Below are 15,712 nucleotides of genomic sequence, written 5' to 3'. Positions count from 1 at the left end.
ATCTTCCAAAAATGTAAAATTAAGATTTGAATGTCAATCCGATGTCGGAATTTGATAATTTTTATATGGTTGAACTCGTATCGGAACCGGTATTCCGAATTTGTAAATTTTTTCGAAATTCGAGATGTGGTCCCACTGTCAATTTTTAAAATGAATTTCGTATTTTAATCCAGAAAATTAGTAAATTCATATGGAATTAATTCCTACGATTTGTATTTAGTATATTGAGTTGTTTATGACTAGATTTGAGAATTTTGGACACAAATTTGTAAGGCAAAAGTTTATTGGAATCTTGAATTTGGTTGCAAAGCGAAGTAAGTATCGTGGTTAACCTTGACTTGAGGGAGTAGGATTTGTTTGTCTATTTGTTACGTGATTTAATGTGCGGGTACAACGCATATGTGAGGTGATGACTACTTATGCGTTGTGGTTGAGTCAAAGCATGCTGGAGGATTTTATTTATCACGGCCTAAATTCTCCTTCCGTGAAACGTCGTGATGGTACCTAGTCTCTACGACCAGGTAAGCCTAACACTTGCGGGAATGAAATGAAAAAAATATGAAAATTTAACAACTAACAGCAACAGATATTTTAATAAGCAATTGAGATGCCGCTCGGCATATACAATAATCAACTCTAAAAATATACATGACACTCCCAAGACCCGGAATACCGTAAGTCACAAGTTTTTACGAAGTTCCAACTGTTCTATACATCAGTGTTTATAGAAATAAGAAGAAGAAGCAACATAGGGGGATAGAGGGGGAGACTCCGAGGATCTGCGGGCATGGGCAGATGTACCTTGAAGTTCTCCGAAAACAGCAGCAACTGCAATTAAGGATGAGGCTGGTAAAAGAAATCTGGATCTGCACACGAAAAACATGTGCAGGAAAGGGCGTGAGTACACCACAACGGTACCCAGTAAGTGCCGAGCCTAACCTCAGTTGAGTAGTGATGAGGTCAGGTCAGGCCCACTGGTATATAATAATAAAAATAGGAGAATAAGCAGTATAATAAGAGACTAAATTTCAACAAAGGAAAACACATTGAAATAACATAACAGTGCACGGAATTAAGCGACAGGGAATCTCCCGAGATACCGTCTCGTAGTCCCAAAAGTAAATATGCAGGGAGAACTCCCGAGGTACCACCTCGTAGTCTCAAAGTAAATGTGCAGGGGGATCTCCCGGGATACCGTCCCGTAGTCCTAAAAGTAAATATGCAGGGGGATCTCCCGGGATACCGTCCCGTAGTCTCAAAAGTAAATACACAGCACAATCAATTACAAACGACAAGTACAGCAAGAGAATCTACAGTCTAGACTAAGTACAAGTCGGGAAAGAAGCAGGAATTCAATAGGCATGCTGCAAAGAGTTCAATTAAGCAAATAAGGCACGTAGACATGCAATTCTAAGCTAACAGGGTAACTACGCATGCTAGTATATTCAATTAAGGTGGAAACAAGGAATTTCTTAGTAAAAATCGGGTTTTTCAATAAATAGCCCGTGTACTCACTCGTCACCTCACGTACATGGTGCTCACATAGTAAAATCAGTACCAACTCCTAAGGGGATTTCTCCCACACAAGGTTAGGCAAGCAACTTACCTCAAACCAAGCTCAAACAATCCGTAACAATGCTCTTTCTACGAATATCCAGCTCCGAATGGCCCAAATCTAGCCAAAATTAATTACATACCATAAATACAGCTATAAGAATTAATCTTATTAATGAAATCAAAGCTAAAGCAAGAAATAAAAAAAATCGCCCTAAAAAGCCTCCCCGGGCCCATGTCTCGGAATCGAGTAAAAGTCACCAAATATGAATACCCATTCAATCACGCGTTCACTCGTACCAAAATTATCCAAATCCGATGTCAAAATCCCAATCAAAACCCAAAAATCTTAGTTGAAGAACTTCTTCCCATTTTCCCCAATTTTCAACCCAAATCTAAAATTTAATTGTGAAATTAATGATAGATTAATGGGATATAACCAAAATCAAGTGTAGAATTATTACCCAATCGATGTCTCTGAAAATCTCCCAAAATCTCGTCCAAATCCGAGCTCCCAAACTCAAGTTTTGATAAAAATGGTCAAACCCTCATTTTTTAAATGTTTAATACTGCCTAGTGATTCCTTAATCGCGATCGCAGAAATAGCCTCGCGATCACGAAGCACAACTTCGCTGCCCTAGAATTTAACCCTATGCGAATGCGAAAATCTCCACGCGAATGCGGTTCACTAGCCCTCATGCTTACGCGATCGTGAACAACCCCACGCGTTTGCGAAGAATAACCCTTAAATTTCACCGTTGCTTTAGTTCCTCTTCGCGAACGCGGCCTAGCTCACGCGTTCGCCATGAACAGCATGACGCGATCGCGTCCTCAAATTCGCGAACGTGAAGAACAACTTAGCTGGCCTCTCAAATTGCCTTACGCGATCGCTAGACCTCCCTCGCGAACGCGATGAAGAAAAGGTTTGCAACACAACACCAGAAAATCTGCTATCTTCCTTAAGTCTAAAATGGCCCGTTGAGCATCCGAAACACACCCGAGGCCTCCGGGACCTCAACCAAACATACCAACAAAATCCCAAAACACCATACGAATTTAGTCGAGTCCTCAAACCATATCAAACAATGCTAAAATCACGAATCGCCCTCAAATTCAAACTTAAAGAACTTGAAACTTCCAAATCTGACAACCGATGCCGAAACCAACCAAATCACGTCCGATTGACCCCAAATTTTGTACACAGGTCATATTCAATCCTACAGACCTATTCCAACTTCCGAAATCGGAATCCGCCCCCGGTATCAAAATTCCACTACCGGTCCAAATCTCCAAAACTTCGACTTTCGCCATTTCAAGCCTAAATAAGCTACAAACCTCCAAAATACTATGCGGACACGCCCCTAAGTCCAAAATTACCTAACAGATCTAACGGAACCGATAAAACTTCATTTCGGAGTCGTATTCACACAGTTTTAAATACGGTCCAAATCCTAAGACTTAAACCTCTATTTGGGGATTAATTGTCCTAAAACACTCCAAAAACCAAAACGAGTCCTCTCGGCAAGTCACAATAGCAGAAATAGATATGGGAGAAGCAGTAAATAGGGGATCAGGGCTATAACTCTCAAAACGACTGACCGGATCGTTACATTATTTTATTTTGAATAATTACTTATTTAATTAAAATATTCTTGTTAAGTTTATTATTGATTATTTGATCATTATTCATGAAATATTTATTGATTTATTTATTTTTGAATATGATGAGAACAAGTTTGAAAGCACGAAGGGTGATGGCATACCATTTTTATTATTTATATTATCATTGTCATGGTAAGAAAGAGTGTAAACGCTAGAAGGGCGTTGCCGTGTCAATTTTGAGAGTAAAAGCACGAAGGGTGATGCCGTGCCATTTTCAGAGAGTGTAAAAGCACGAAAGGAGATGCCGTGCCAAAAGAGAGTTAAAGCACGAAGGGTGATGCCGTGCCAATTATTATTATTCATTTATCATTTTATGGGAGGAATAAGAGTAAAAGCACGAAGGGTGGTGCCGTGCCATTTTCATATTATCAGTTTCTCAGTTTACTGTTGAGGAATTAATCGGCTGCTAAGTGATAATTTTTCAGCTAAAATTATTATATCACCCCCCTTCGCATGTTCCCTCCCAAATTTATAAAGTATTATTTATTGTATTTATTGTTGCTTCGTATTTGTATATACTTGTACAGATTGTTTACGTATGTGTCCTGTCATAGCCTCGTCACTGCTTCGTTGTGGTTGGGCTCGACACTTACGGAGTACATGAGGTCGGTTGTACTCATACTACACTCTGCACTTTTTATGTAGATTTTGGAGTTGGTCCCAACGACGTACCATAGAGTTGCTCGGATTCAGCTACTCAGAGGAGACTTGAGGTATAACTGTACAGCGTTCGCAGTTCTGAAGTCCCCTTCTATCTTATCTTAGCTGTGTATTATCTTTCAAACATCTTGAATTTTATTCAGACCATTATTTGTATTATCCTAGTAGCTTGTGCACTTGTGACACCAGATTCGGAGATGTATTTTGATGATTCGATTATTGTGGTCTTCTACACTTTATTTCAGTAATTGACTTTCGCTTAAATTGATTTGTTTAAAAAAAAAGAGTTAAGATTTTCTAACGTTGACTTGCCTAACAAGTGAAATATTAGGCGCCATCACGATCCCGAAGGTGAAAATTTCGGGTCGTGCCAGTAGTATTGGTATTATTCTCATGTTTCTTTATACTTAGATTTATATTAGTACCTAATATTTTTCTTCTTTAGTTTTCTTATCATTTTGTTGTTGTTACTGCTTCTTTTTTCATGGCTTCTTCGCTACTTTATATCCTTTTCCAAACTGCTGTGATTACACTTATCTTGAGCCGAGAGTCGGAAACAGTCTCTCTATCTGCACAAGGTAGGGGTAAGGTCTACATACACTCTATCATCTCCAAACCCCACTTGTGGAACTACACTAAGTAAATTGCTGTTGTTGTAGATGCATAGTAATTGCATTTGAAATTAAATACACAGTACATAATACCCAAGTTTATAATTGTATTTATTTTTTAAAGTAAATAAAAATAAAAAGATGAAATCAAAGCTATTTTAATCTTATCTGTGTTTTATTCTCATAAAACTAATCTCCGTATAAGACATTTCATGTATATTTAATTGAGTTGATTAGCTACTTGAATTTTCATTTTATCAAGTAAAGATTTAATTTCCTACTTAGTAATCATCTCCCCCGTTTCCTTAATTAAAAAGGTCCCGACAAAACTAGGACAATGTAGCCACAATGTAGGTTGGATTCATGCGTGCACGTGGCAGGCTTAATATTATGCTTAAGGTTCATTTATCATGTCAACTGATTTATGTGGTACTATTGATTAGATATAGAATTAAAGAGGAAAAAAAAACTTTTCAAATTTATATTAAAGTCATTTTTCTATCGTTTGTAACAACAAAGTCATTTAACTATGCCTATAACATTCAGAAGGTCACTCAAGTAGATTTTCCAAACTTTGGATTGCCATATACCTATTTTACCCTCTAAATTATAAACATTTGTCTTATTTTTTATTTTTATTTTAACTTTTTAATATTATGATTTTTTTCCTTTTTAATTTATATTATGGACTTGCCTATAGAATAAATAAATTTTATTTATTAATTAAAAAATAAAAAGTATTTAAGCATATATAATGCTAGAATAATAAAATATTGAGCATAGTAAAAAAAATTAATTAGAATAATGTGTTCAAAATAATAATTTTAATATTAATAAAAAAAAATTCAAAAGTTTATTTACAAATATGAGAATGAAATAAAATAAAGGTTGTAAAATATATATTCCATGCACGTAATATAAAAATAATTATTTAAATAAAAGTATTTTTATAATATATATTATATATTCTTGAAAATTATGCTCAATTATATTATTATTTCGACATTACAAAAACCTTTTTTATTTTTTATTTTATAAATAAAATATATTTATTCTACAGGTAAGTCCATAATATAAATTAAAAAGAAAAAAGTATAATATTAAAAAGTTAAAAATAAAAATAAAAAGAAGATAAATGTTTATAATTTAGAGGGCAAAATAGGTATTTAGCAATCCAAAATTTGAAAAATCTAGTTGAGTGACCTTCTGAGTGCTATAGACATAGTTAAGTGTCTTTGTTATTACAAACGAAAGAAAAGTAACTTTAGTAGATAATTTGGGATAGTTGAGTGACCATTTAAGTAATGAACTCGATTTTGTTACTTGTTCTGTCCTGATTTATGTGGTACTATTTGGTTAGATGCAGAATTTAAGAGGGAAAAAAGACTTTTGAATTTTATAGTCTAAAACAAGTTTTAAATATTTGTGTGATTATGCATTATCTTAGACTCATTATCTTATTAAAGGTAAAATAAATTTTAAAGTAAAATTATTTCTAAATATAAAAAATTACATTATCTTGGAACAAACTAAAAGAAAAATATGACATATAAATTAGGATAATGTACATCAGATCAGCTTTTAAACGATTTTTGAGTTATTTATATTTGACAAACGTCAAAAGTATTTTTAGATCTTCCGACTCATGATTTTTGAGCTTAAAAACTCTTTAAGTTTTATAAGATACTTTATTTTATTATTCTTTATATTTTTTGTAATCGTAACAAATGAACGAATTATCTATCATCTATGTGTTGTTTTAGTTTCGTTTAATTAATCTATGTTATAGTGTTATACTGTTATAGAATAATAAGATGATTAGAGATCTTTTATTTTTTCAACCTAATGCTCTTTCGGTTATGCCAAAAGTCGTAATTCGCTCACGTTTCTTTTCTTATTGGGGTTAGGAAATGTTACGATCCGGAATTCTCACCCCCGGGAGTCGTGATGACACCTACTGGTGAAAGCTAGGCAAGCTAAATTGTTCTAATTACAAAAACTAAAACTACTTCAAAATTATTTTTCGGGTTTTTAAAAAACTAAAAAAAAAACTCTACTGATATCTAGTTAAAAATTGAAAATTAAGAAAAGTTTTAGGACCCGTTTGGCCATGAGTTTTGCCAAAATAAATTTGGGATTTATTTGGCAAACACATGTTTGGCCATAGATTTTGCTCACATTTTGACAAAATCTCAAATCTCAAATCCCAAAATCACCTCAATTGCTGATTTTGGGCCAAAACATGACACGGTCATTTTTAAATTTTTTTAAATATTACCCCAAACTTTTATAGTTTGTAAAAGAGCCCACATTTATTACGACCAACTAAACCATATCTGCTTACTTGCCCCTCATTAAACTTATTTATGTTCAGGATTATGGTTTGTGATAATGATAATGAATGATATTGATGAAGGTTCTGTATATACAAGATAGCAAGTTTGTTTGTTTGGTACTATTGGGTATTTGTGATAATTTTTAGAACTTGTAGGTATAAGTCATGTTTCATGTTTTTTCAAATAAAAGTAAAATATGTTTTGAAAAATCATGTCCAAATACATTTCCATCTTCAAATCAAACTTCACCCAAATCAAATTTTTCAAAACAAATTTGGAAATCTATGGTCAAACGCTAGCTTAGATTTTAAGATAACTATACAGAAAGGCTTCCCATCAGTTTGGTAATGATGAGACTCTATAGTCCATAAAAAAAGTAACAAGTTTAGTGAAGAGAATTCAAGTCACTATCCTATGAATTTTAATTTGGTCTGGTTCTGTAAGCTTTTGTCAAGCTATAAATGCCTCCACTAATAAGCATGTGTTAGCAGGAAACTTTTACATCTCAAGAGCTAACTTAATAAATGTAATGAATTTGACGGTTGTTTACGGCTCATTTTCTTATTATATTTGGTTTTTGTATCTTTAGAAGAAAAGGGTAAAATATTTATTATAATGAGTTTTCTTCTTTTAGAAAGAAATTATAAATTTTTATATTTGACTATTCTTTTTTCTAAGAGAAATTTTTTTTAGACTTCTATAAATTGAGAATCCTTCCTTCTCATCCATACTACAAGAAACATGTGACGACATTATATAAATGTCGCCATACGTCAATTAAATGTCGCAAATTTATTTAGCGACTTTTATTTTACACTTAAATCAAATGTCGGAAATTTCAATGTCGTTAATTTTACGACATTTAAATTAGTATCGGTAAAAATCTAGTGACATTTATTTGCTGCTTATCAAATGTCAACAATTTGAGCTCTTAAACTATCTTGTTTGCGATATACATAGAAATGTCAGATAAAACGTTTGTTTTTGACATATTATTTGAATATCAAAATCATTATTTATATTATGATTAAGAAGAAAAATATTCCCTTTTTGTTCCTTTAAGTATTATGTAGAATATGTAGTAAGAAAGTAGAAAATAAAGAATTAACTATTGCTGATCTTACAATACTACAAACATTTTTATTCATTTCAAAAGTTTCAAGAGTCGTACACCTCATTCGATTCAAACAAAACAATGAATTACTTTAACAGCTAGTTTTTGGATGGTTGTTACCATCATTTTATAATGTATTGTATTGCGTTATATTGTATTGTATTGTATCATTTTATAAATACAATATTTGGATAGATTATATTGTTTGCAGTTGTTAAATAACATTTTGTTGTTTGGTTTGACTGTATAGTACTGTACTGTAACTGATAAATTTACTAAAATATCCTCAATTGTTTAAATATTAAATTTATCAAATAATTACACATAAAAATAATTTAAGAAAATCCCTTTCTACTAATTTACCATCAAATATGTCTTAAAAATAGATTAAACAATTAAATTCATATAAATTCTAACAAAATTAGCAATTTTAGGTTGAAGTTGGAAGCGGCAGAAGTTCTGAAAAAAGGGACGAAAACAAAGTAGGTTATAAGTGAGAGATTTGGAGTTAAATTTTTTTAAAAAAAAAAGGTAAACGGTAAAATAAAACTATGGAGTAATAAGTTAGGGCATAATTGAAAAGAAAAATAAGAAACAATCCCACCATATCAAATTGGTTGTTTCAAAAATGGGACTTTTCATTTTTGTAACATATGACTACATAACCATAACTTTTCTCTTATAATTTCCAAATACACCAACATAATTTAAAGCTTCAGCATCCATGTATTTTTCTTGATGAAGTGTTCCATACTTTCACCAAATCAGGATTCCTTCACATTATTTGATCTCACGGCCTTCAAAATCTGATTTATCCAAGATCTGAAATTAAAAAAATAATAATAATCACCACACTGATTAAGGGAAAAGGGTAAGTAGCAATATAACATTTTAACCTCATATGGAGTAATATCAACGTTACTAGACTCTTGTGCAGGAATTTCACCTTCAAAAAGAAAACAAAAACAAACAACAAGGAAAAAAGTTCAAGAATATCAGTAACCAAAATATCACAAATCTCATTTCACTCGAAAATAAAAGTCCAAACGTACATAACACGATTGCAAATCGAGATTCTGACAAAGGTAATTGCTGAATTTTAGTTCTAGCAGGCGGCGCTTCTAGGTCTGAAACGAATCAAAAGGTTCAATCAAAAGAAATCTCAAGACTATAGATGGCAAATCTAGGGTTATCAACAAACAGTCAAAAGCAGTTAAGAAACAAAATAGAGAAGATTGAGATTTATAATACTTATATTGAAGGATAATCTTACCGGCGGATTGTGATCAGAATGAGTGAAAGATATATGGAGACGAACTAATGAAGTTTCATAGTTCTTACGGTTGCGGCTTGAAGAGTTTTGGAGAAATAGGGTTGAATATTATTTTTAACTTTCTTTTGTATTTCTGTAAAAAGAAGAGAAGCTTAAAGGCCCATTAAAATGTTTAAAGTTAATTTTTCTTGTTGGGGAAAAAAATATTTTTGACATTGTTATAAATGTTACTAATTAAATATTATTATATTCCTAATAATATGACATTTAAATCAAATGCCAAAATATTTTTTGACAAGTTTCAATAAATGTCGGTATTCTTATCACATTTTCTAACAAATGTCACTAATTTTTTCTGACATTTATTATAAGTGTCACTAATTAAATGTGGCCGTATCACATATTTCTTGTAGTGCCATCAACATCCATAATGTAGCCACAAGGGGTTTGAGAGTCTTGTTTAGACAGAGAACTTTTCGGGACAAGTGTTAGTATGTCACTTGTACTTGTCTCTTTGTGAGGTTGTTCTCTCGATATTTTGTACTCTCTTTTATATAGTAGATTGCTCATCTCCACCTGTGGACGTAGGTCAATTGACCGAACCACGTTAAATATTTGTGCCACTTTTGATATATTTCTCTTTTATTGTTTGTTTTATCGCCGTTCAAGGTTTGCTTTATTAGCTTTCACATAACACCTGATTATTTCGATTCTAACACATGATCAATGATATTTGTAAAATGTTACTACCTACTATTTTAATAGCAACAAATATTAATCTTGAATTCTTGTAATTTCTATATGAATATTTTGCACTATTTAAGTATATTTTTTACTTGCAAACTTAAATATAGTATTATATAAGTATATATATATATATATATATAGTGCAATTTGTGTGTAAGTTTACCCTTAAGTGTGTATATATATATATATATATATATATATATATATATATATATATATATATATATACACTTTGAAATAGTATATTTGCATTAGATCAATTTGTGTCTGAAGCCATTTAGACATAAAATTCTTGCTATTATCAGCTCTATCTTGTTCAAAACTTTAATTGAAAACTATGGACGTCGGCGCCTTTTCTCTATTTTTTAATAAAATTGATTCCAACACTTCAAAGATTTTTTCAACACTAGGTATTTGAAAGTTACTCTCATTCAACTAAACCAAACGGAAGCTAAATAGCTTTGTACGGTAAAATAAGGTAGGCACAAAAGTTGGAGTCCGAACCAAAGTATGGTTCATTTAGACTTAAGAGACACAAATAAGATTAAAAATAAATTGGGCACCATTTATATATAGTGCGGTTATTCATCGCGTTATACCTTAACGACAGTTTTGTCTGTTAAGGTATAGCGCGGTGAATAACCGCACTATATATAAAATATGGCCCCATCTAATAATTCATCTGCACTTAAATGACCCACCAATAATTCATATGGGTATAGCGCCTATTATGCATGCGCTATACATCCACTAATTATACCCCCCGGACTGGTTTTTTCTTATTTAAGGAGGTTCAGAATATGGTAAAAATCCATTTAGCATCCTTCAAGTCTTTCGAAATATTTGTTCGTTAAGTTATTTTGCATTTTGTTATAATGTCCGAAGAGCGAAAAATTAGAGTTTTATTATATTGGGGGGTCAGATTGTGGTGAAGAATAACTCAGTATGCTATAGTTGTTCTCCACAGTGTCATGTTAAGTTGTCACTTATAATGGAGTACGATAAATTGGTATCGTTGTTATGTAAAAAAATGAATGTGAGCAAACGTTCAATGAATATTAAAATAACCGGAAGATATTTGTATTCTGCTATCCTGCAAGGGGTTGCTTTCTATGTTGAGTTTAACATCGAAGACAATGAAACTCTGACAGATTTTTTGAGGACTCCGGATGAACGCCGAGAACTTCTTGTGATAAAAATATTAAAAATGTACGTCAAGGCGGAAGACGTCCGCAAAAATGAGGTTCTGCAAAGTAGGGATATCCCTCAATCGTCGGGTGGTTATTTTGGAGCAGTTTTAGCCGAATAGGTTCCGGGTGAAAGAGTTTGGCTTGATCTAAACTTATCTCCATGGGCGAATGAGGATCGAGGACATAATTTCTCCCCAAGTTTACATAATCCACAAGCCGAGTGATAAACTTCAATTTTTCTTTGTGTTACGATATTTATTTTTATGTATTGAATTTTTATTAACAATCATATATTCCATAGGGGTTACTGGCCAGATATGAATTTTACAAGTTATGAACCAAGAGACAGTTGGAATATGGCTAGTTTTGGTGTGTTGGATCATGGTGGTCCATCCAGGAGCACCAACATGATAGTGTGCATCATGAAATATCAACACATTATAATTTATAAGTGAAGTGATAAAGTTTATATGTAATGTTTGGATGAATTTGAGAAAGTCATTATTTTATTGGTTGTGCAGTGAAAATGAGCAACTTGAAGGTCCTGTCCTTACACAATTGCCCGAAGACGACATATTTAATCGGGATCTCGCAGATGCGTAGAGTCAAAAAGATAATAGTGATTATGACAACAATGCAGTTGAGTGTGGAGATGACACACCCTTCTCTGATGAGGGTGATGATGATGAGGACGAGAATGATAAACCTGATTTGATGAGGGATCATGCTCCACCTCCCATTAGACCAAGAGTGTATGAGTCCCATGTGTTGTTTCATTCAAGGGAGATTCCCTACCTTGATCAGTTGCTAAGTATGCCAGATGTAGATGCCCTCACAAGGGATCTTGACGAAGTTCGGACAGCAATGTGGAATGAATCTAGAGCAACGGTGCTGTCAAAAGGCATGGTTTTTGCTGATAAAGCACACTTTAGAAGGGAGGTGCGAATGTACAACATAAAACAGTGTCATGAGATTGTGGTTCATGAGTCATCTCCGGATGTATACAAAGTTATTTGTCGTAGATGGTTTCAAGGTTGTAATTGGATGCTGCGTGCAAGAAAGTTGAAAACAAATATATGGATTATGGGTAAATACATTGGCATCTACAATTATGAAATGGACACATTCAGTGGGAATCATTTTAACTTGAATGTTGACTTGATTTCTCTTGTGTTGATTCCACACATTGAAGCGTCCATAAGGTATAAGATCAAAAAGTGTATAACATTTGTCCCCCAGGTATATGGGTGTACCATTACCAAAAGAAGGGCATTTTGCGGGCGCAAACGTGCGTTTGAAATTGTTTATGGTAACTGGAATAAGTCCTTTACATCTCTACCCAGGTAGATGGCCGCATTGAAATACTTTAACCCTGGGACTGTTGTTGAATGGAAGCTTGAGCGGAGTCCGGGAATATCGAAACACATATTCGGATATGTGTTCTGGGCATTTAAACCAGCCATTGATGGTTTTGTTCATTGTCGGCCAGTAATATCCATAAATGACACTCATGTCTATGAAAAGTACGATATCAAGTTGTTGATCGCCGTTGCAGTAGATGCTAATGGAAGTATGTCGAATATCTAATCGGCATGGCGATATTTTAAGTTTTGTAAAGAATTTGCGTGCATGGCTTGAACTGTATGCCTACCACCGTTACTGTGTTAGGCACTTGAAGGGTAACTTCCAGATGGATTATCCTAACAAGGACTTGCATGATTTAATGTGGATGGCTGCAACAGATTACCAAGAGTGTAAATTTAGGAGGCGAATGGAATTGATCAGGCAGGAAGACCCAGAAGCCTATCGTTTGTTGATGCGACATGAGCTTGACAAGTAGACTTGGCATGCGGATGGTGGTAGAAGATGGGTTATTCTGACTACAAATGTGTCAGAGTCTTTCAATGGATTATTGAAGTCTGCACGTGGATTGCCAGTAACTTCCATGGTGCGGATATCATTCAAGCAAATGACAGAGAGGTTTGTTGAAAGATCTAGAGGTGCATCGTCATTGATGTAAAGGGGTGTTGAATTTATGCCACAACCAATGAAATGATTTGAGAAATATAGGAAGAGAGCACAATGGCATTCATTTTTGTAGTATTGCAGCGAGCGAAATATTTTTGAAGTTCGCATTGGTCTATATCACAACTGTGGGAATAATAAAGCCAGAAGATTATGCTCCTATGGAAAATGGTCAATCTATCACTTGCCATGCTCACATGCCATGAAGTGCTTTCAATATACAGGTTTCGCGGCAACGAGGTACGTTGATAAATATAGTGTTGTTGTATACTTAAATACCTATAGTGGACAGTTGCAGGAAGTGGGTGCTGAGCATTATTGGCCGCCGAAACCATTTAAAATGGTGTGTAACAAGAAGTTTTTGCGTCAGCGACAAGTGCAAAAAAGAACGTGTATACGGAACCAAATGGATGTTGGTGATACCGTTTATACACGCAAATATGGCATATGCTCGCAAAACAGGACACGGCCACCGTAAATGTCCTTCAGCTCATTTGGGAAGCGGTGGTAATTCAGCACCAGGTGGCAGTTCATCCAATGTGCCAAATTATCAAGGATAAACGTAGTGTTTTATTGCTGTAATTTTGTTGTACTAAAGTTATGTAAATGTTCAGGTTGCTAAATGTATGAAATAAAATTATATTTCCAATGGGGTTAAATCTGATTGTTATTTAGAATTAAAGATTCAATACAACAGTTTAACATACATGCCAAGGAATAAAATAAAATTTTATTCGCCATTATCGTCGTTGTCTGGCACTATTTCGTTGTCACCGTCTTCATATTCTTTGTCAATATCTTGTACGCACCCTTCGGGACCAAGGGTATCATAATCTAGGCCCCAGTTGACACACATTTCTTCTATTTCACCGCTAACATCAATATGACCAATTGCTTGATTTCTACAACAATATGGGACTCCTACGTCCAATGTCTATAGTAGAAACTTAGGTAGTCTCTCCCACTCGACAACTATTGGGAAAACAGGATACTCATTGTCTCTATGTAATTTTTTATTTTCTAATAAATCCCAGTACTGATCCTCCATTCCTTCCAAATAGTTAAGATCATCGATAGTATGATGAACAGCAAATGCCTTTTCTATCTCTACAATCTCCTTCATCAAATGTCGAATCACTTCAGGTTCATCTTTGTATGTATTTGTTTGGAAGGTTGCAGACAGTGCTTGTGATACAACAAGCCCATGCCAGTTACATAATACTTTATAATCACACCGTTTTGAGTAAAGAGGAACCCATTGTAGTTTTTCACCCCAAAATCGCATACCTTCAGGCTTTGTAGAATGCGCTTCGCCCTCAATAATGTGCCCTCCAACTTTTAGATTTATGTGTATATTGATAGGCTTATTTTTCAAGGGACACAGAACACCATACCACTTGTCATCAACCAAATCAGTATAGCAACCTAGCATATTTTTTTCAAGGTAGGGATTGATTGTGTTATGACGTGTTCCATTTGGATCTTTTGAACTACCTTCACTTTTTTACCTCTTTATAAACCACTTATTAAATGTTAGTGGCATTTCTAAATTGAAAGTTGTTCTGGTTCTTCAAATGGTATTTGAGTATTGATCTCTTGGTTCAACTTAAGAAGAACTAAGGTGGATTTCGACCTTATGAACGCGAAATATAGAGCCTCACCAATATGCGCTATGTGTCTTGTCATGTCGACCTGAAAATATTATCGGCCTGGAGAAGCTGCTGACCTGAAAAGCTATCGTACTGAAAAAGTTGGACCCATTTGTAGCCGAAAGAATCATTATCATGCGAAACATAGCGCCTCACCAATATGCGCTATGTGTTTTGTCATGTCGACCTGAAAAAGCTGCCGTACTGACAAAGCTGGACCCACTTGTACCCAAAAGAATCATTGTCAAGTGAAACATAGCGCCGCACCAATATGCGTTATGTAACCTAAAATCACTCTTAGCTTCCTATAAAAACCTCAGCATTTTAGTTATTATTTGCGTTGTAACGAAATGAAAACAAAAACTTTCCAATAATTTTTCATTTTCGAGCAATACTACATATTTGGGCGCAATTACGTACCAATGTGTTAATGTGGCAAACGTGCGATTTTGAAGCGATGTTGGTCAAATTGCAATCTGGGGAGCACACGTTGGATGTGTAAACAAGTTGTAAGTTATTATTCTTGGAAGAAATATTTGTTAATACTTTTTATATAACATGTTAATTAATAGTCTTGTGTTATTCTCTCATTGGTAGGACGAAAAGAAATGTGGTTTTGATGAATGGTATGATGAACCCATTAATCAGGAATACTACAAATCATGTTTGCTAAACATTTGGAATCTGACCGGTGAATACGAACTCCAGATTGTAAAGCTACAAGAACAACTTGCGGCATTGCAGGAAAAACTAAAAGAGGCAAAAGAAGAAAAAAATAGGTTGGAGGAGAAATTTAATTGGTTGAAGCACAGAATAATGAGCGATGGTGACTAAACAAACACATTGATACGTTGAGTGTAGTATTTTATTTTTATATTATATGTGTCATGT

At 34.0% G+C, this 15,712-nt stretch overlaps 1 long non-coding RNA gene across 1 annotated transcript; it reads right to left on the bottom strand.

The window, feature by feature from the left end:
• Positions 1-8,550: 8,550 nt before the first annotated feature.
• LOC107768211 (uncharacterized) lies at positions 8,551-9,355 on the bottom strand. The gene is made up of 4 exons (XR_001644114.2): positions 9,211-9,355; positions 8,990-9,064; positions 8,834-8,883; positions 8,551-8,759 (listed from the first exon to the last, which is right to left on the bottom strand). It is a non-coding gene; the product is annotated as an uncharacterized LOC107768211 (long non-coding RNA).
• Between the last annotated feature and the right edge of the window lie 6,357 nt (positions 9,356-15,712).

The sequence above is a fragment of the Nicotiana tabacum genome, chromosome 23 (assembly GCF_000715075.1).
Source record: "Nicotiana tabacum cultivar K326 chromosome 23, ASM71507v2, whole genome shotgun sequence".
Taxonomy (NCBI): domain Eukaryota; kingdom Viridiplantae; phylum Streptophyta; class Magnoliopsida; order Solanales; family Solanaceae; genus Nicotiana; species Nicotiana tabacum.
Note: the sequence above shows the minus strand (reverse complement) of the source record. Positions and strands in the feature narration are given on the sequence as shown.